The following is a 22914-nucleotide window of genomic DNA, read 5'->3' on the forward strand; positions in this document are numbered from 1 at the left end:
ATGTGGAGAATTGTTACCATCAATTTCGGTGGCTTTGGAAGGCACTTGGCAGCCTGTGCAGGAAGACTACGTAATACCAAATGATGGATTTAGCCCTGTTGTCACTGCCAAGCTGATGGATACAAATCACTTGCCTTTTAAACTACAGTTGTGGAAACAGGATGCATTTGAGCAGTGAGGGATCAAATGGATGAAGTCAGATATCCTCAGATCACAAGGAGCATGCCCCGATGTAGGCTGGATCAATTTTTTAAATTGGTTTCACTAAAGAGATTTAATGTTCACACTGTGTCCCAAGTGTTGGAATTCTCATCCAATAGCTTTGCAGTGATGGTGGAGCAAAGGAGAAAACACTTGATGTATCGGGCAAAGGGCATCCCTGGGATCATTTCTAATAACACTGAGAAGGTAGGCATGTGCACATCCTCATAAATGGCTAGTAAAGAAAGGGGTACCATACATACAAATCAAGACTGCTTGCCAGCCACATTACAGATACATTATCTCAGAAGTCAGACTTTGCATAAGGAATAGAAAAATTAATTAAAATTTTTCTTTTCATGTGGTTTGTCTGAAGGTATAAAGGGTAACTCTATGGAAATGTACAAACATCAATGTAAACATTGAAGGCTAAGGGGGGAATTCTGTGTAAAGTATCTCTGAGAAAATATTCAGTGTGACAGATATGTTCACATATATCTGTAATTGCAGCACTTAGATGTGGAATCAATCCAATTATGAGTTTGAGGCCAGTCCAGCTTGAACTATATTGCAAGAGCCTATCTAAAAACAAAACAACAGCAACAACAGCAAAACTCTAGCAATGTTCAAAAACAGAGAAATTATGTGTCATGGAGACAATATTGTTAAAGTATTTCTTTATGAGCCGGGCGGTGGTGGCGTATGCCTTTAATCCCAGGACTCGGGAGGCAGAGGCAGGCGGATCTCTGTGAGTTCGAGGCCAGCCTGGTCTAGAAGAGCTAGTTCCAGGACAGGTTCCAAAAAGCTACAGAGAAACCCTGTCTCGAAAATCAAAAAAAAAAAAAAGTATTTCTTTATGGTATGGTGGAGAAATCAACTAGCTGGTTATGGAAATTGGCAACCATTCATAATAAACCGAAGTGATGCATGTGAATCTGGTGGACAGAACATGTCAGTGAACCTTGTAGATAAGTACACTAATGCTAGCAGGACCCAAGAATGAGAGTAGACATCATATAACTCCAGGAAGCCTAATGAACAAAATGGAGGACATCATGTGCAGTGGCTTGAAATCTGGCAACTGTCTGTGATGCTCATCACACTTCCAAGTAATGTATTAGCCAACAGGATGGGCCCTAGGGTTTGCTGCTACAGTAAGAAAACATACATACTCACACACACACACACACACACACACAGAGAGAGAGAGAGAGAGAGAGAGAGAGAGAGAGAGAGAGAGAGAGAGACAGAGAGACAGAGACAGAGACAGAGAGAGATGTGGGGATGTATGAACACTTACACATTCAAAATTGCAAAGGCATGAGATAAGAAGAATTATCACATGCAAATAATTATATGCCCTGAGCTGGGAATTGAGCTCTGGGTAATTATGACCCTAATCATTCTCATTCTCCTTTTGTTGCTTCTTTTTAGAGGAAAATATCCGAATTGTTTCATCCAAATAACTCACTCCAACTTCATGCCCCTGGTACAAAACAAAGCAAAAGCTTTGAGCCAGACATTACTTCCTCACACTTCTTTCCCTTTTCCTTAGACCAACTGTTATTAGAAAAGGAAAAGAATTCTTTCAAAGAAGTGATTTTATGACATTATGGGGCATGGAAACAAAACAGACGGACTTTTAGGAACAGAGAAGAGCTTAGAGTGTCACTCTGAAGGAAAGTGATCCTCAGGAAAAGAGGAACTACATATTTGACAAGATGCTGAGCCACCAGGTCACAGGCAGTGAGAGAGCAGGGGACACAAAGAGCATCCTGAAGATGATAGATGCTAACAGAAGAACACCTAGCCTTAGAACAGCCCCTGTTTCTGTTTCAGTGTTGGTTATAATAATAGTAAGCCCTTATAAAATGCTTACTCATGAGAGGCACTAGAATGATTGCTTTTCATGTTTCTTATTCTCACATTAATATGGAAGACTCAGGGCAATCACAAATCAGAAAAAAAAAATGCCAGCATGGAAAGTCAACTTGGATATTAAGTACAACCCCTAGCCGAGGAGCTATTAGCATGTTTTAACTTCCAGGAAAAGAAGAGTCAGTTTTAATTATAAGTATAGCCCCTTCTAAAAAGGTTTCTCATACCCGGTAATGAGTTTAGGCTATGATAGTCTATGGTTCCTGTAGTGAACATTGTCAGCCTGGATGGTTTAACTTCCTTTAATATACATATATACTCATGAACACATATACATAAATATATATATATATATATACACAAATATATAATACACATATACACATACATTATTGTGTAAAATTTTCAGGTAATATAAAAACAATCCCTTGGGGTTTTATCAGCAAGCTTGGTGTTAAAATAGGGGAAGTTCTTCTGCTGTTTGAATTTTCTAAAGGCAGTGGGAGATCTCAGGAAGGTTAGAATATTTGCCAAAATTACAAAACCACTAAGCATACTTGTAAACACCTAACTAAGAAATTCCTGAGGTTTATGTTATAAATTGAATCAAAGAAAGCAAGCATTTCTTATTAAATTAGCATGATTCATTATTCAAAGAAGAGTATATTCTGCCATTTATTACATGGTTTACTTATATCAATTTCATTTCACACTATTATTGTGCATGTATACATTTAACTAACATTATCTAGGTAATTATTAAGTACAAAGCACTTTGCTTTGCATTTTGGGACATTAGATTTTATAACCTTAACTCCCAAATCATCCTCCAAACTGAGTTTTTTGTACCAAGAAAACGCATTGGCCATAATGATAGAATTTGGAAGTACCAATAGGACCTAAAGTCAGTGTTGTTTCTGTTCCAATCAGGCCTTCCTGTATAGCTGGGCTGCTTAGCCTTACCAACAGGGAAAAGATAGCCTCCAGAACATATGTTAACTGTAAGAAAATAATGGACTTGTGTATTTGTATTAGGATATGTAAGACAATAAGAAGGAAATTTCATAAACTGTAAATACTAAGGAATAGAAAAAATGGACTTCGAGTGAACACTAGGAAGTGGAGCAACGTGAGGGAGACTCTAACGTAAAAATAAGGGACTCACATACATCTGCCTCCATGTTGGTTCTTCAGTGGATGCAATCTCCCTCTGTATGAACTTGGAAGAAATAATTTTCTTATTCTTCTGAATTTCCCAGTGAAATCTTTAAAGATAGCTGATACCTACTAGACACCTTTTATTAGCGGTCAGGAGTCAACAGACTTAAAGGATGATCAAGGCAGTTCTTGCAAATAGAAAGTTCCCCCTGAGCTACTTGACTACTTTTCTTGTGTCTGTTCTGGGAACGGCTCCTTCAAAATCCAGGAAGCATTGATTTAGGATGCCCTTTTGTATGCTGTATGTCTTTTTACTATTAGTTAATAAAGAAGCAGATTTGATCAATAGTCAAGCAGAATATAGCTAGGCAGGAGATCCAAGCGGTGGGTGGGGGGAAGAAGACAGAATCAGAAAGATGCTAGCAGATAAGCCATGGGGCACATGGTGATATTCAGATGATTAGAAATGGGCTAATTTAAATATGTAATAAACCTGAGCCACTGTTCCAACAGTTTGTAATTAATATTAATATTAAGCCTCAGAGTTGTTATTCAGGAACTGATGGGCAGGAGAAAAACCTCCAATTACAAAAAAACATCCTTCCCAAAAGTTATAGAAGAGGAAATCTTTGGCTATGGCCTGACACTCATTACTCCAGCTGGTCTTGAGATAACACCCAATATCATTGGCCCACCAGTGCCTTTGACTGCTTCTTTCTTCCAGTTATTAACATTTCTTATGTGAATTATTTCTTTCAAATCCTCATAACTATTGTTCTTGATTTTTTTCTCTCTTCCCTTTTGACTAATTTTAAACCTGGGAGATGGAATAATACAGTCAGAGGTAAGAGTGTATTAGAGTTTGCTTATCAACTCTGCTTTTCCAATTATCTCTCATATCCCTTTTATTAAAAACAAAAGTTTTTAATAAAACTTTATGTTGTACCTCCAAGGTTCTAGGCATCTTGGTTCATTTCTGTCTCGTTGCATCCCCCTTCTGACTGTGGCCTCTTTACCACCTTTCAGACAGAAGAATGTTTTCCAACCTCAAGGCCTGTATTCTATTCCCTTTGCCAAGCACACAATTGCTCCGCATACTCTTTAGGCTCACTCCTTCCTTCTTCTAAGTCTTCTTCCAAAATTTGGTTGTGGTTTTTCATATAACTTCTTACAAGTATCCAACACATATTATGTATTTATCCTCTTACTATTTTCCACAATGAATGTTTGACACTTCTGCTCATTATGAGATCTCCAGGGCTCTGAAGAGTGTTAGAATATTGTAAAACTTCAACAATTATGTACTGAATTAACAAATCAAACTACTCCGCTAGTCATTTTTTCCATGACTCCTGTCATTCACTTCTTTCCAAGTTGCATGGCTCTGATTAGTTTTAATAATTAGAATCAACCTTGCTTCTTTCATTACTCACTTATTCAGTCAGAACATATTTACTGAGTTCCTTCTATTCATTAGGTGTGGGGAACACAACAATTAATCAGATAATTGTTAGATATTCTTCTAAAGTCATCCCTGCTCTTCAGGAAGGAAGGAAGCTACAGTGCCATCTTAAGCTGTCACATGGTCAATTAGTTCTTACAGACCCTGAGGGAAGTATTCATTAAAAGTTGACAAATTACATGTCCTGAAAAGGAATAATATTAGGTCTGTGAAATCCATACATGCCCTCTGGCCCAGAGCAGCAATCACATGAGTGTGGGGCTGGTTGACATGCCACAGTTAATACATAAAACTATGAAATTCTCCATGTGCCACTCCTCAAAGAAAACTTTATGCAGAGTGGGGTCTGGTCATTATCTCCACAGTAAACAATACACAGTATAGCCAGTACTCATTGTTTGTTCTGTGTCTCATGCTAAGACCTAAGGGGTGACCATCACTGAAACATCCACCATTACTACTCAGGACGCTCAGAGCCATCCAAAGCACCAATCTAATTTCTAGCAAGAAGAGAGAGAGAGAGAGAGAGAGAGAGAGAGAGAGAGAGAGAGAAGAGAAGAGAAGAGAAGAGATTCTTCCTGGGGAAAGTTCTGTGCTGTTGATCATAACTAAGTTATTACATAATGACTATATCTCTGGCCATATTTTTCTTTTAAGTGGTATTCAGATTATCATGGGGTAATTATTCTAACAAAAGAGGCTCATTCTAATAATCAGAATATACTTCTTATTGTTACCATAATTTTAACATCTTACTTGTCAATGAAAGAAATTGGGTAAAAGTTGTATTCTTGATAACCTGATTTCCATGGCTGTGAATTTGAGTTGCTAATAACAGTCTTAAAAGGATTTATCAATTATATGTAAGAACATTGTTTCCTAATTATTACTATCAATTTTTGGAAGATATTATAATATAAAATTCTTGGAAACTATTTGTGGTCATTTCAAGAAAAGAATACCTCACTATAACATAAAATAATAACTGTGTTCACTGACACATGATGAAGTTTTTCATTTAAAATGTCAAGTCTTCATTTGGACATATTCTTCCAATTAAAACTAAAGTATACTCTCTAACGTCTGCTTTATAAACATATATAGTAAGCATCATCACTATACCACATACATTTTTGAATCTTTTCTCATTTACACCAGTTAATGCTTTCATTTCCTATGTGTTCTTCAAGCAAGAAACACTTGGGAAGCTTGTCTGCCCTGCTTGAATCCATTTGCCTCTCTCACACAGACATTTCCGGACAGCTGAGATTTCCCAGTGGCATTTCAAACCCCATTCTCTCAACGTTTGATTCCAGCACAGACAGAGACAGGCCACAGTGACAAGAATAGCTGCCCTCCAGTCCCTTAATATGAGATCAATAAAGCTTCACTCCTGTACAGGAAAAATTATACCCCTGCTTGGAATGTCCCTGAAAACATCATACAAGCTGGGTAACAAGATGAGTTGATGGTACGATCTCCAAATAAGTTATAATCACTGCTTTGGGGATGAAAGTAGTCACAATTATTCCAATCTATAGCAAAATTATTTGGAGCACATTTTATGCTATCAGCCTGAAGTGTATGAAGAAATTTATGGTTGGAATTATTATTGCTATTTCTGGTGTCTACTTGAAAATCTTTTAGGTGTGTTTACTTTTTCTTTGAAAGAAGCAATTATAGTACCAAGAGCTATTCATATCAACAGTGGACTTCACTCTCTGCCTCATAATCAAAAACAGTGTAAATCAAAGCCAAGCGGCTTCAACAAAATGAAGCAGGTGTTAAATTCATGGTAGCAGGTGTTTTCTTTTCTCCTTTGCACATGTTTCTTTTCTCATTGTGGGGTTAGAAGGGTCTCCTGTAACCTAGACAGCTACGTGTATTATTTACACATCTACCTAATTGCAAAGGAGGTATCTATCAACAATGTGATGGGCTATTTCGAGATTGAGACATATGCTAATACTCTGGAAATCATTACTTTTGGAAAAAAAAGGAGAAATATACATAGACTGACAGTGATGTGTGAAAATGGAGGCCAAGACACTGCTCCTATTGCCTTTTGTAGCCCCCTAGTGGGAAGCAGGTGTTTGTCTCTAAGAAAAATCTAATGAGTATTGATCTGAGTTAGCAACACAATAGACAAAAAACATTTGCACTAGGAACAGTGCTCATCAACAGATCCTTAAGAACACAAGGTCTTACTGCTAAGGCATGAGGACAGCAACGAACAAGAAACCTGCCCGTGACTCTATATTTTGAAGAGGTAAAAACCTCTCTTCTAGAATCATCCATTATGTTTTCATTTCTGAACAGATCATTCCTTTCTGCTGCAATAGGAAAAAAAAAAGTAAGGAGAATTTGAAGGTAAAGAAAGAATTCATAAGCAAAACACTTCTTTTTGTAAATTCATATATTTTTAGAGATTTCCGAGTTTTTATTTTGGATGAATGAGTATTTCCCTGCAGCACATATGTGTGTAAATCTCCTGTGTACCTGTTGCCTGTTGGGGCCACAGGTGGGATTCAGAGCCCCTAAATCTGAAGTTTCAGATGGCTGTGAACTGCCATGTGGCTCCTGAGACCCAAATTAAGGTCCTCTGCAAGAGCAGTAATGCTCATAACCATTGAGCAATCTCTCCCGCCACATAGACAGGTACATAATGCTGATGCTAATAGTAATGGGGAAAGGCTATACACGACTCATACCACATAGTCTCATTTAAATATCTTGTGTGTTTATATAGGAGGCCCTATTTAATTTTCCATCTTACTGATAAGAAAGAAAATCTTAGTGTCTGACTCAGATTTCTGAATAAAAATGTGACCGAATGTCAAAGCCATGGTTTATGGCTTCTGTAAACAAATGTCCAAGTCTTGCTTTACAAAAATTTACATAAACTTTTCCAACCTCTGACCACTTTTGACCCCGTAAGTCTTTTCTTTAGAAAAAGTAAATTTAGTGCTCTGTAGGCATGTCTGTGTGTGTGTGTGTGTGTGTGTGTGTGTATGTACATACATGCGTATGTGCATGCATGTGTGTGTATTTATTAAGCTGGAAAATGAAACTTTACCTCATGGAAACTTTCATGTTAATGTTTTCCTCCTCACATAAAATTGTGGTATTTTACTATGCACTTGAGCACTCTGATGAGAAACACTGTAAGAGCATACCAAAGACCAGAAGGGCCAAGAAGGAATTTTCTAGGTCATTGGTTCTGCTAAGAATGGCCTTGGCAAATCACATTCCACACAGCCTCTCAGAGCTGAGACAACATCTATGTAGATCAAAGCTGTGCTCAAAATGGCTAATTCATGCACTGAACGCAAATGTCAAGATTTGTTAAGCACATATTCCTTTTTAAAAAATAAGTAGCTATCAGGAAGACACACTGGAAGAAAGATGGTGGAGCAGATTATTGGTCTAGATTCAAATTTACATATTTTTATTTAGTACTGTGCGTTGCAACCAAACAATAAAAGCAATAGCATAGTAATAACTTACCTGGAGCAAGAGGAAGAGTCTATTGCACAAAGTCTTCAGGGAGAGGCATTGAAGAAATTAATGAAGTTGGTAAAGTGTCTTGTGGTTCATATACAGAGATTCCTAATGAATTGCTTCCCTGGGCGTCCCTTACCACATTGACTAGGAATATATTATTGAATGAATAAATCAGTAGCTTAATGGCATAAAATATTTCAATATCTCATCCCAGTTGTTCATTGTTAATCTCACTATTCATCTTCTCCACCTTCAATTTCCTTCTCCTAGTGTCTAATGCAGAATCCACTGTGACTGTAACTCCACTGCCACCACCTTATTTTCCAAGGGTAGAATTCAGTGAAGTGGTTTCATAGATTCCAAAGCAAAATCCCAGCTCTCATTTGTCCCTTTCCATTTCCAAAAGAAGAGCAGGTACTACACTGCTCATAATATGTTGTTTTCCGTAGCAACAGCGTCTTTCTTTCTACAGTATATCATTTTGTACAAATGCAACTCTCATCTAGAAAGCAGAGTCCTCTCAGGTTTACTCAGATAGGGAAAGGAGAGGAGAAGTGACCAAAGGACACACACACACAAAATGTATTAAATATACTGCTGGATTGTGTTCTGTGCATTTTGGTCTAATACCTGAGCTGATGTAAAACTTTCCCACAAGTTCTGTGCATGATCGTTCCAGACCTTTCCCATCTGTTATATAACCAGGTCTTCCAAAGTTCTCTGCACAGAAAAAACAGATAGTTCTATTTCACAAGCAGGTTCACAACAAAAATTGGTTGTTTAGCTTCAATCTCTTTGACTTTTCCCCAAGACGTACAATCCCAATAAGGAAATCTTGAATCATAAAACTTCCAGTTAAGCCAATATGGTACTTATCGATGTGTCTAATAGAACAAAGTCCTGATGATTGTGGCAAAAAGCAGCATATAATCCCAAAATAAAAGTACCATAAATGATAAATAAGCAGTATAGGTCCTATCTTCTCAAACTCACTTTCAACAATATAAGAAAGAACAAACTGTTAGGATGTCTAGCTACATATAATCCTATGCCCCACCATGATATCAATTAGGCCTGTCGTGAAGTCATGAAGAAAGGTTAATTACACTCAAGGTTTTACGTCCTTTGATGAAAGATTTTCATAAAAACAAAGGGGTGAGCAGATGCACTTTAGAAAAAGGAAAGAATATGATGGGGAAACTTACAGAGAAGATCTGGCATCCTGCAAAGGTGTGATGCTGAATTTTGCAAAGACTCCCCGCCCAAAGTAGCACCTACAGTTCTTAAATAGTTGTTACACCTCTTACAAGATTTTGCAAAGATTACCACATGTTCTCAGACCAACAGTTTTGATGTGGGATTCCCCTCTGTATGCTGTGAATATATTTGATTACCATTGTCTACTAAAGAAGCTGCTTTGGCCTATGGCAGGACGGAATATAGCTAGGCAGGAAACTAAACTGAATGCAGGGAGAAAGAAGGCGGAGTCAGAGAGACATGTAGCCACCAAAGGGGAAAGAAGGTAGGAACCTTACCAGTAGGACACAGCCTTGTGATGATATATAGATTAATAGAAATTGGTGAATTTAGGATATAAGAGCTAGGTAGGAAGGGCCTAAGCCATTGGCCAAACAGTGTTGTAATTAAAATAGTTCTTGTGTAATTATCTTTGTCAGGTGATTGGGAAATGTAGAGGCAATCTCCGTTTACAACCACTTCTGGTTCATGGTTTTCTCCTTTACAACCTTCTTTTTAGCATACAACCACTTCTGGTTCATGCTTTTCTCCTTTTCAACCTTCTTTCTAGCAATGGCCTCTGACAGTTTCCCTTGCCCTGTTATGACCAGAGATGTAAAAACATGTGAAATATGTCTACCAATTTTTAAATTGAGAATTTGAGACTATAGTCCCAGTAGGCTGGCTAGTTTTTATGGAAACTTGTCACAAGTTGGGATCTTCTGGGAAGAAGAACTCTTTAATGAGAGATCCGTCCATGGGATTGGCCTGTAGGCAAACTTGTAGCAGACTTATTTTCTTAATTGATGGATGATGTGGGGAGCTTACCTCTCTGTGGGCAGTGCTGTGCTTAGGCTGTGGTCCTGCATGCTAGAAGAAGGCTGATCAACCTTTTACTGTATTATAATAGTCCTCCCTCAAATTCTGAGTTTTACCACAAATGCAATGGGTGAGATGAAATTATATGAATGGCTACATTGAAAACCTGGTTCATTCTGGGTCTATAACCTGGAGTGATAGTAAAAATTAAAGTAATAGATTAAGGATGTGGATGAAAATTCCAAGAAAAAAAAGGAGATATTTCCTTATCCACGCGCTAGTTAGACCTTTAATAATTTTGGAGAAGTTGTAATATTGCAGGTCCAGTGTCTAATTACAAAATACCTTGTATTATATTGGCCTCTTAATAGATATTTATTACCCACATTTATTTGTGAGCTAGCATCTTTATTAGCATTAAGCAAATGGAATCTATAAACAGACCTTCAGCTTCCATCAACCAAAAAGTTAAGACTATCAGATAACAACTTATGCTAGAAATAGTTGTGTTTCCTAACTAATGTATTAGGAAAGTATGTTGATTCATGACTTTTTTTTTTAATATTACCATACAAAGTTTGAGAATTGTTACTACTTTGGAGCACAGAATTTGGGACAACCTGAATCTGTGTCCCTGGGTCATGTCCAACTTGTATTTGGGTACAGAATAAATTCTCTTTCTTCCCTTCAAGGTGAGAGTTGTATGTTTGGGTCAGCATGAAGGTTACAACAGCATGGAAGTTGGGTACAAAAATGCTAGCTAACATGTTGTTAATGTGAGTCTCATGCTGAGTCGATATCCTAAATTCTTGTTTCATTTTGACAGAGGTTCTCTAAGAACATAGAGCATTCCTGGGAGAATAGTAAACATTTTCAAAGCTCAAGCTTTTGTGGAAGTAAATTCATTAAATTGTGTTTTCCCACTCATCAGAAAGAATAAATGCAGTCGCTTTAAGTGCTCCTTAAGTAAGGGAAAATGACTTTAAAAGTTTATTGATTTGGCAACCATTCCGAATCAGCTCACAGAAATGGCGAGCAGAGAGTCCTTTGTCTGCTGAATTCTGCCACTTTTGCTTCAGTCAATCAACCTGTAGTTGCACAGTGGTGGGGGAGGCAAGCCCAGATAAGGGTAGCAAAAGGGATTTCATGACGTGAAGTATAATAATGACGGCTTCCTTGCCCTCTTCTCTGAGTACCCACAGAAAGCATCCAGGTTGGAGAAATACGCAAGAGAACTGAGAACCTGGGAAACAGCAGCAAAGAGAAGCGATGAGGAAAATACACAGAAATGGGAAGGGTGGGGTCTCAAGTTCAGTGCAGTCAAACCAATGAAAAAGCAATGCTAGCAAAAGAATTAAGTTCCAGATGAAGAGATTAAATGCACAGCCTTCCCTTAACTAAAAACAGTATCTCTTTTTTTGCAAACAGGCTTGAAAGAGAGACAGGCAACTTTCACCACAGATCTTGAAAAGGCAAACACAGTTATCAAAACATAGGGTAGTAGAGCATGCCTCTGCCTCAGAAATGCTACTAGGGGCCACTGCATGTAAAAGGAAGATGTGGGTCTTTAAATGAAAACATAAACAAACTGTTTGGAAAAAGAAAGTGAATGTGAGAATGTTGAAGAGAAGCTTAAACAAACAAACAACAAAATGGATTTGAGAACTTGTAGGACACATAAAAGCCACTGAAGTTCTGACTTTACCATCTACTTTCCTTCAGAAGGAGCTTTGAAATCCTACACATAAATGGGGTTTGATACAAATAATAGAACAAACTCAGAGTAACAGACAGCTAAAAATGACCTAGCAAGAAAGAACCACCAAATGAAAGGGAAGAGAGGTTTAGACATACATACACCCACAGAAAAAACACAGTTGCCTCCTGAGATTGACATATATGCTTCTGAAATAAGGGGTGTATTATTCACTTTGACTCAGGTAGTGCATTACAGACTACAACTGAAGACATGTTTCAAAGTGTAGACAATGCTTTACCCATACCTGTATTTACCCATGTGATATATTTAGGATCATGAAGCCTATAAATGTCCAACAATAAACAAATGGAATGGAAATCTTCTAATATCTGAAAATGAGATCTATATAACAATAACTTAACAAGGAAAAATATCATTCTGGTTATATATTTGACTTTAATACATAGAAATTTAAAAAATCTTATGATTGTGAGAATTACTTCTAATCTTAAAAACAAATACTTTGGAGCTAGAGAAATGGCTGGGTATGATTAAGAGCACTTTCTCTTTCAGAGGACCTGTGTGTGGTTCCCAGCATGCTCACGGCAGCTCACAAACATCTGTATCTCTAGTTCCAAATTTGTCATCTTCCTCTGTCCTCTGATGGCAGCAAGCATACATGTGGCACATATACATAAAGGAAATTTAAAAACTCATACCAATAAAATAAACAAATCTTTACGTTTGAGCTGACAGTGCTACCCACCCTACCTTGGCAAGCAATGCACTCACCTTCTTTGTTTTTCTGTACATTTCTCTACTATTAATCTTCTTTTATTGCTGACAAGGCAGGTTTGAAAACTTTCTCTCCAGTACTTCTTTCTTACTATTCTCAATTCCCCAGTTAGCTACACCAACTTAAAAGAAAATACTTAAGTTCTCCTCCTCCCATAATGCTTCTCTTACTAACCACCAACAAATACAGGTTAAGTCCAATCACCAACCTTAAATTAAGATTTAAGAACAAGATTTTTAAAGCTTGCTGTCTTTATTATTATTTTAAAGAGTTATCTGATTATCTCAATAAATTGTTGAGAAGTAAAAACTTTAAGAATATTAAAACCTCTTCAAGATCAAATATAAGTGCCTTGGGCAATGAACTTCCATCAACATCTCAAATGAACCAACTAAAAAGGTTTGTTTTTCTTTTGTAGCATCACTCCACTCAAGTCAGAGAAAGGAGGATCCTGCTCTACAACAGAAGCATTGGCTAAAGGAGTTACATTTGATGGCTTTGCCCTCCTGAGGTGCTCTGGTTTTTGATACAAGCTGTGGAGCAAATGTCAAAGGGACAGATTCCAGTCATTTTGCTTCCACCCTTGGAAATCAGAGATTTCTTTTTATACAGACCAAATAATAACGTTCCTCTTGTTTTGAATATTCTAGCAATGTCTAGGGCTACCCGAAGAGTTAGAAATAGAAAAATAATTTGTATTAGTGATATGCATATATGAGGAGAAGAGAATGATGTGATTGGGAAGCAAACAAGTCTATGGTGGCCTTAAGTGAAGCTACAAATACCCAACTGTTACTGAGAATTTGGGCAATGTGGTTATAACCTGAACAGCACACTGAGCATGAGAATGACTGAATCAGTGGAGACAGAAGTCTATTTAAAACAGAAGTTTTTATGCTCCATTTCTTTTATACATCAAACCACATGCTTGGTGTTTGCTTATTTAATAAAGTCATTAGGGGTAATATTTTCACAGTTGACACATTATCAATTCAAATTGGTAATTCAATATACAGAAGAAACTTCTCAGTGATACTGACATGGTTCAGAGCTGTTTAGGAGCAAAGTAAGATCTGAAAGAAATTCTAATGGAAATTACTTTTTTTTAAATAACAACTTATTAGGTTCTTCCTGGGTACAAAGTTTTATTCAAGATCCTAGAGAGACAGATAAATTATAAACATCTTGGAGAAATATACACAAGGATAAACAGAGGGAGCTGCAACATGGAAAGAATTTGATGTGTTTGTATTCCATTTTTAAAGGGAAACATTATGACACAGTTGGTTCATAGTTAGCCCACTAGTGGAAACCAAGCAGTCAGCAAGGGTCAGATGCCTGCTGTAAACATTACCTCACATGATCCTCATGACAGCCTTGCAAGGCATCTTGTGCCATTTTAGAAAGGAGCAAAGAACATGAGGCTCAGAGTGTTCAAGCAACTGTCTCAAATCAACATTCTGAGGGAGGAGGAGGTCCAGGATTTGAAGGCAACAGTTCTTGATTTAAAAAAAAAAAAATAAAGTCCATGCTCCCTACAACACAGCAGGATCTCACACAGCAGCCTCCACTGTATTTTGTAAAATCCCTCTCTAGCTTCTTAGCAGCTCCTCTTTTCTTCATCAAAGATTACTCCCTAAGATTTCATATCTTATTTCCTGAAGTTAGGTAGATTTCACACTAGGAAGCAATTTCTCTAGGCATTTGGACACCCTCAGCAAGCCACCAATTAGAAGCTAAAAATCCACTCACGCACCCCCAAAATGAAGCAAAGAAGTTTGAACACTGCAGAGACATATAAAAGTAGCTCAATCTAAATGTCTCCAGCAGTGTTTTGTGAGGACTATTCCTCATGTCTAGCCAGGCCACCTCTTGAAATGATGTCCATATCCGAATGCAGACTGAATAAATTCTGGGTGTGACGTCTGCTTTGTGAAGAGCCACCCAATTACACCTTCCACCATCAAATGTCTACCTGTAACTAGTTTCCTTACATGCTGTGTCTCATGGCATCATAACCTCCATTTAACATCCCTGTTTTAGACCAGTTCCTTTTTATTTCAAGACTCGGGAGATACTTCTTCAACAAAACTTTTCCCTTTATCTACAACCATACAGAATCTTTCATTTCGCTTGTATTCTCAGTAGCAGATTGTGTAGGTTCATGTCTCAATACCTTATAATTAACACTGCATGATTCTTGACCTTAATAAACATTTAAAGTCTACAGATAATAGAATCAGAATTTTTCAGGGTTCTGAATTTGGAATCATGGTCTGGTAGACTCAATTTAGTCTTGTATAAGTCTGAAACATCTTTTCTCTCTTAAATTGCCTGGCTCATTGTGGAATAAACCAGAACATAGATTTCTCCTGGCTGATTTAAAAATTGCTGTTTAACTTTATTGGATTACATCATGTACAATACTTGCAGTAAAAAAAAATCCATGTTTAGTTGACAAAATGAACTTTTGTGTTCATAAGCATAAATGAGGACTCATTAGATCTTTAAACAAATGCAATAATAGGTCAAAATAAATACCAAGAAACCTTGAAGAAATCACCCAGTGAACTTGTCAGAAGCAGTGTGCTCAAAAGAATAATTTCCACTTAAAACAATTGACAACACACAAAAATGACATCCATTTCTCCACCCCAACAGTAGAAATGCAGTCCCCCATATTGTTTTTCAAATAAAAACAATGAGCTCATCATCTATATTTCAAGGTTTAGTTACATTTTGTATGGAACACTGCTTGGGAACTTTTCAACCTTTAAGATACCAGTTCACGTTCTCCCTCCTTCTGCTCCTCATTGGGACTTTAGGAGCTCATTCCGGTGCTCCAATGTGGGTCTCTGTTTCTGTCTCCATCCATCGACAGATGAAGGTTCTTCTTATTTAGCTTCTTTAGGATCACAAATTATAAACTCAATGTCCTTTATTTATGGCTAGAAACCAATTATGAGTGAGTACATCTCATGTTCATCTTTTTTGGGTCTGGGTTACCTCACTCAGGATAGTGTTTTCTATTTCCATCCATTTGCATGCAAAATTCAAGATGTCATTGTTTTTTACCACTGAGTAGTACTCTAATGTGTATATATTCCAAACTTTCTTCATCCAATCTTCCATTGAAGGACATCTCGGTTGTTTCCAGGTTCTGGCTATTACAAATAATGCTGCTATGAACATAGTCGAGCATATACTTTTGTTGTATGATAAGGCCTCTCTTGGGTATATTCCCACGAGTGGTATTGCTGGGTCCTAGGGTAGGTTGATCCCGAATTTCCTGAGAAACCGCCACACTGATTTCCAAAGTGGTTAGAAAAGTTTGCATTCCCACCAGCAATGGATGAGTGTATCCCTTCCTCCACAGCCCCTCCAGCAAAAGCTATCATTGGTGTTTTTGATTTTAGCCATTCTGACAGGTGTAAGATGATATCTCAAAGTTGTTTTGATTTGCATTTCCCTGATCACTAAGGAGGCTGAGCATGACCTTAAGTGTCTTTTGGCCATTTGAACTTCTTCTCTTGAGAATTCTCTGTTCAGTTCCGTGCCCCATTTTTTAATTGGGTTAATTAGCAATTTAAAGTCTAGTTTCTTGAGTTCTTTATATATTTTGGAGATCAGCCCTTTGTCAGTTGCAGGGTTGGTGAAGATCTTCTCCCAGTCAGTAGGTAGCTTTTTGTCTTAGTGACAGTGTCCTTTGCTTTACAGAAGCTTCTCAGTTTCAGTAGGTCCCATTTATTCAATGTTGCCCTTAATGTCTGTGCTGCTGGGGTTATACATAGTCAGGACCGTGAGGGGTGCACCCACCCACTGAGACAGTGGGTCCGATCTATTGGGAGTTCACCAAGGCCAGCTGGACTGGGACTGAAAAAGCATGGGATAAAACCGGACTCTCTGAACATGGAGGACAATGAGGGCTGATGAGAAACCAAGGACAATGGCACTGGGTTTTGATCCTACTTCATGTTCTGGCTTTGTGGGATCCTAGCCAATTTGGATGCTCACCTTCCTAGACCTAGATTGGGGAGGGGGACCTTGGACTTTCCACAGGGCAGGGAACCCTTACTGCTCTTCAGACTGGAGAGGGAGGGAGAGAGGAGTTGGGGGAGGGGGAGAGGAGTGGGAGGAGGGGCAGGGAAATGGGAGGCTGGGAGGAGGCAGAAATTTTTTTTCAATAAAAAATATATTTAAAAAAACAATAAAAAAGATACCAGTTCACCTGGGTGTGGTCTCTCATGCTATAAATGTAGATGTAAAGCTTGTGTTCTCTCTCTCTCTCTCTCTCCTTTCCTCCCTCTCTCTCTGATGGTGGATTTGGATCCTGTTTCCTGCTCATACAGAGAACTGTCATCTGTGAGTCTACCCCTCAATAAAGAACTACTTATTATACTCCATTCTGAGCTAGTGTGGCTACTTTATAGCACCTGTCTATATCTGGTGCCCGAAGAATTTAGGCAAAATTTTACTTCTCTCCATACCTATTTTTGTCTCTATTATACCTTTCATTGAATATATGTCTGTGTGAATAATGTTTAAGTTTCCCACTATGAACAATAAATTTTTCTGCAGTAATCTTTGAAGTTTCCAGGAAAAAGATGGGGCCGACAACAACAATTCCACCTGGTTGATATGATATGACGTTATAATGCTGATAGGGCTACTTAAAATTGGTTTTAGGTACCAGCTGCTCGAAATGATTCTAACTTCGCTAACTAAGATGGTGTACCTTCTTATAACGTTCTGGCCATACTTTAGATAAGAGCTTCAGAAAAACCCTATCTGCTACTCAGAGAATATTTGCAATTATAAAGATAGTAATCTTGAAACATAACCATCATTTTAGTTTTATAAGATCCCATAGAAAGAGCATTGCCCCAATGACAGCTGGAAATATTCTTTTTTTTTAAATTTTTTTATTTTTTATTTATTTTTTTAAATTTCCTTATTAAAGATTTCTGGCTCCTCCCCGCCACTGCCTCCCATTTCCCACCCCCAAACAAGTCCCCCTCCCTCATCAACTCAAAGAGCAATCAGGGTTCCCTGCCCTGTGGGAAGTCCAAGGACCACCCACCTCCATCCAGGTCTAGTATGGTGAGCATCCAAACTGCCTAGGCTCCCACAAAGCTAGTACATGAAGTAGGATCAAAAACCCATTACCATTGTTCTTGATTTCTCAGTAGTCCTCAATGACTGCTATGTTCAGCGAGTCCGGTTTTATCTCATGCTTTTTCAGACCCAGGCCAGCTGGCCTTGGTGAGTTCCCGATAGAACATCCCCATTGTCTCAGTGTGGTGCACCCCTCGCGGTCCTGAGTTCCTTGCTCCTGCTCTCTCTCCATCTGCTTCTGATTTGGACCTTGAGATTTCTGTCCGGTGCTCCAATGTGGGTCTCTGTCTCTGTCTCCTTTCATCGCCTGATGAAGGTTATTATTCAGGAGGATGCCTATATGTTTTTCTTGGGGTTCACCTTCTTATTTAGCTTCACTAGGATCATGAATTATAGGCCCAATGTCCTTTATTTATGGCTAGAAACTAAATATGAGTGAGTACATCCCATGTTCCTCTTTTTGGGTCTGGCTTACCTCACTCAGGATAGTGTTTTCTATTTCCATCCATTTGCATGCAAAATTCAAGAAGTCATTGTTTTTTACTGCTCAGTAGTACTCTAATATGTATATATTCCATACTTTCTTCATCCATTCTTCCATTGAAGGGCATCTAGGTTGTTTCTAGGTTCTGGCTATTACATTATTGCTGATTCTTAAAAGCTGGAAATATTCTAGAAGACAATATCCTCTTTCACAGCAAAGTTTGTCCTCAGAGTTAAGGACATCAATTAGGAGAGGTTATAACTGGTATGAGGTTGGGGGTTGGGGTGGTAATTATATAGGCTCAGTGATCTTAGACCTTTCATACCCCATTTACTTTTGTATTTTTAATTACAAGATACATTTAAATGAATATGTAAGCACTATCAGTATCCCCTATGACATTTTAGTGAAAGTTCATCAAAGTTTGCAAATGGGATGAATTTCTATATAAGTTCTTAAAAGTTAAAAATAATTTAATAGTTCTATTTACTAATAAACTCTGGTGGTTTTCTGTTGTGTTCTGTTTGTTTTTATGAATCTTTCTGCGATCTTTGAGGCAAGGGAAAAATTAGAAATGAAAATAAATTAAAGAAAAAAAGATATGGAAGCAGAGAGGCCACAGAACTAAAGAGAAACTAACAGTGGTGTGGGGTAGAGGACAAAATCTGTTGTTCAATGCTCAAGGAATGCCTGCGTGTCACTCTTCTAAGAGGTGACTTAGGCTATAGTGTTTAACAAAAAGAACAAGAGGAAATTGTGGTGCAGACTAAACAACAACTGGATATCATCAGAAATGGGCGTGCAAAATAAATTTTATATAAAATCTGACTGAATTCTTTGCTGAATATGTTGGCAGTTCTGCTCAAGTCATGGTAAATCATGTACAACTTGATTCACACCTCCTTTAGGATGACCCAATACTATAAGCCACAGTTGTTGAACATCCACAAAGTATCATTTCCCAGAATCTATATAATCCTTTCATGTAATTATCTCCAGATTACACCTAATACAATATGATAACTTTCTATCTGCTACTTTATATTGATTAGGAAAGATGATGAGAAAAACATCTGCATATACTATCCTTAGTTGTTAGATATTCCCCAAATATTCACATCATAAAGGTCTGCTACTAGAAAAAAAACACTATTGAAGGTCATAGAGCATTTAGAATGTAAAGTCTAATGGAGATCTGTGGTCATTAGAGTTCTGTCTTGAGAGGAATCGTAGAATCCAGCACTCTCCTCTTTTGTTTTCTATCTTTTCTATGAAGTAAATGCTTTTGTAGAATCATATACCACTGCCACACTGTTCTGCTTTGCCACAGGCATAAAAGCAACAAGGCAAATCAACCTTGGACCCCCTAAAACCAAGAGCAAAAATAAGCCTTTCATCTTAATAAATTGGCTCTTTAGGAACCACGGGTATATAACCTACAGACAGGGAAGAGTGACTGTACTTGAAAGATCCTAATCCGTCAAATCATTGACTGACACAATGGGAAATGCTCAGTGGAATGTGGATGGCATAGACCTTCGTTATATCAACCTGTGCCTAACTTTTTATTCTTCAGATCATATTTTGAAAATTCTAAAACACAGTACAATTGAATGATCGGCACAACAAACATGTGAAGATTCTGTTACCCTTAATGCGTGTTAGCATTTTGCCACATCTGTTCTTTACATATTTCTTGAAATTACTGGGCTTTCTGTGAACAATATGGAAATGATTCAGCAGCAGCAACAATATATTTCATCCCTAAATATTTCATCATGCATCTTAAAAATAAAAGCATTATTCTATAAAAGAAAATTATCATTATCATCTATCTTCTAAATGTCCATAGTGGTTCTAAAATGTATTTCACAATTTCTTAGATCATGTGGTTCAATGAATGTCAAAATATTTCCTTTGATTGTTACACTATTTTAATCTCTGATAATTTGGAAGTCTTATAATCTTTGTGCTTGCAGTCTTTTTTTTTTTGAGACACTGGTTTCTTTGTACGGGTTCGTGCAAGTTACCTTGAAGAATAGATAAGATTCCAGGGTTTTTCTCAGTGCTTTATTAAGGACTTGGCTGCCAGACGGAACTATTAATAAAGGTTTATTTTCCCTTATAAAATTAAGTCAGATAAGTTGAATAAATTTTTATATTTTTTCTATGTTATATATGAAAGCTTTGGTATTTACATTTCAGGATGAGTTTTCTAATTCTGCAGTGTCTTCTAAATTTGCTGATGTAGCTCTGAGCAGAAGTGCCTTAATTTGCACAACCACAGATGCTGTCTCGCTTTTATCACTACCAACTCATAGATGTGTCTGTCAATATGTTCATACAATATTTGCTTTGATTCAGTTTGCTGCTTCACTATCGCAATTGGTTGCTTCTTCAAGATGTCTTCCATTCTATTTTCTCATGATTATATTGATTTTTAACACTTTTTTTGCTCTCTGACACATGAAAAAAATCTAAACTCACTCTGTAGTTTTGTTTTCTTAGATTGGGAGTTAGCCATGTCTCAAATAAGTTATAGTTCTTTTAAAAGAGAACTAGAATTTAAAAACTAATGGCTGCTGCTGCTTTGTAATGTATTCAATATCTGTGTGTACAATTATGACTATATATATGTATGTGTTTAATGTATGCATACAATTGTTCCTATATACACTAAAATATTAATACAATTATGATTATATATTGAATATATGTGTATACAATATATGAGTATATAATCATGACTGTATGTTCAATACATGTGTGTGCAATTATGACAATATATACATATGTTCAATATATATGCATATATGACTATACAATTGTGTGTATATTCATGGTACATATAAATGTGCAGATGCACACATATGCATATATATACCTTCATCTTTGTACTATTCTTGGATATTCATATTTATCAACTATAATTGTACCAGTTCAGATTCTTACAAGTACTATATATGTGACATAGTTTATTTACCTACATGTTTTCTAATAAAATGTACTCTAAAGATTTTATAACTGTGCTAGACAAACAGATAGGACATGGCATCTCAGGATTGTCAATAAAGTTTTGTGAATACTTATAGGACGTGATATTCATTCTACATTAGAAAAAATCAAATATCACTAAAGTAACCATGAATTGTAATTACACACGCATTAGAGTGGAGTTTAAAGAAAACCTATCAGGCTATCTTTCAAAATTCAAACTCTTTAGAAAAGATTGATGAAAAGTGCATTAGCATTTTCTGCAATAAAATCATGTAAACAAAATCAGAAATCGAATAATAAACTGGAGAACATAGATTCAACCTACATCTATAGGATACAATCAAAACAGAACAGATAAATAATGTGATATAAAATTGGGGAAAACACTTTAAAAATTAATAGAAAATTATATGAAGGCACCTCAAAAACATGAACATTTTTTTCTCACCTCAGATCTAGAGAATAACTGTCTATTATGGGTCTTCACCAGGAGATCAGGAGACAATGTTCCTATTCTAATGAGCAGAAGATGCTAAAAGAGGCACAAATCAAAAACGATGGCTAAATGTCTTTTGAGAACTGAATTTGATGTATAACCAATGTCTGCATGACTTTAGATCATGAGATTTTAACCTTTGAATATCAGAAGCAGACTCCTTGAAATGGTGCAGAATCTTCAAATACCTGCTAGAAAAGATAGGAATTTATGATATAAAATAATAAGTATGGTAGTTTGAATGTAATTGGCCCTCTTTAGCTGGTAGGGAATAGCTCTATTAGGAGGGGTGGCCTTGATCAAGTAGGTGTGGACTTGATAGAAGAAGTGGGTTACTCAGGAGGCAGACTTTGATGTTTCATGTTTGCTCAAGCCACCCCAGAGTCTTAGTTCACTTCCTCTTGCCTGCAGATCAAGATGTAGGTCTCTCAGCTCTGCCTCCAGTGCCATGTCCACCTACAAGCTTCCCTGTCTCCATGACGATAATGGATTAACCTCTGAAACCATAAACCAGCCCAATGAAATGTTTTCTTTTACCAGTTGCCCAGTTGCTACTGTTATGGTGTCTCTTCATGGCAATAGAAACCCTAACTCAGACAATAAGCAAAACTGTAAATATATATATATATATATTTATATGTATATATATATACATATATATAAAGCTTGATTATAAAGGAAAGAGAAAAATGTGGATGGATAAGTCAAAACAATTGTTTTAAATTTTTAAGTTCAAGTTGAGCAACTAAAATTAAATTAGAAATATATTTTTAAAATACAAGAAGGGAGAAAGCAACTTCAAAGCAGCCATGAGAGACAAAGAGAGGCTAAAGTTTACATTATAAAGTGGGAGATGCCAAGGGCACAATCTGTATATTGCATATTAATACTGCAGAGTTGAATAAGAATGGTTTCTATAGGCTCATATATTTGAAGACTTTGTCACCAGGAAGTAGAATTCTTTAATAGAATTAGAAGGAGTAGGAGGCTTAGGAGGCATGGCCTTGTGGAAGAAAGTGTGTTACTTGGGTGTGCTCTGAGTTTTTGAAAGCCGAAGGCAAACCCAAAT

This window comes from Microtus oregoni, unplaced genomic scaffold (assembly GCF_018167655.1).
Source record: "Microtus oregoni isolate MIOR12 unplaced genomic scaffold, Mior012 000036F_ref0000092, whole genome shotgun sequence".
Taxonomy (NCBI): domain Eukaryota; kingdom Metazoa; phylum Chordata; class Mammalia; order Rodentia; family Cricetidae; genus Microtus; species Microtus oregoni.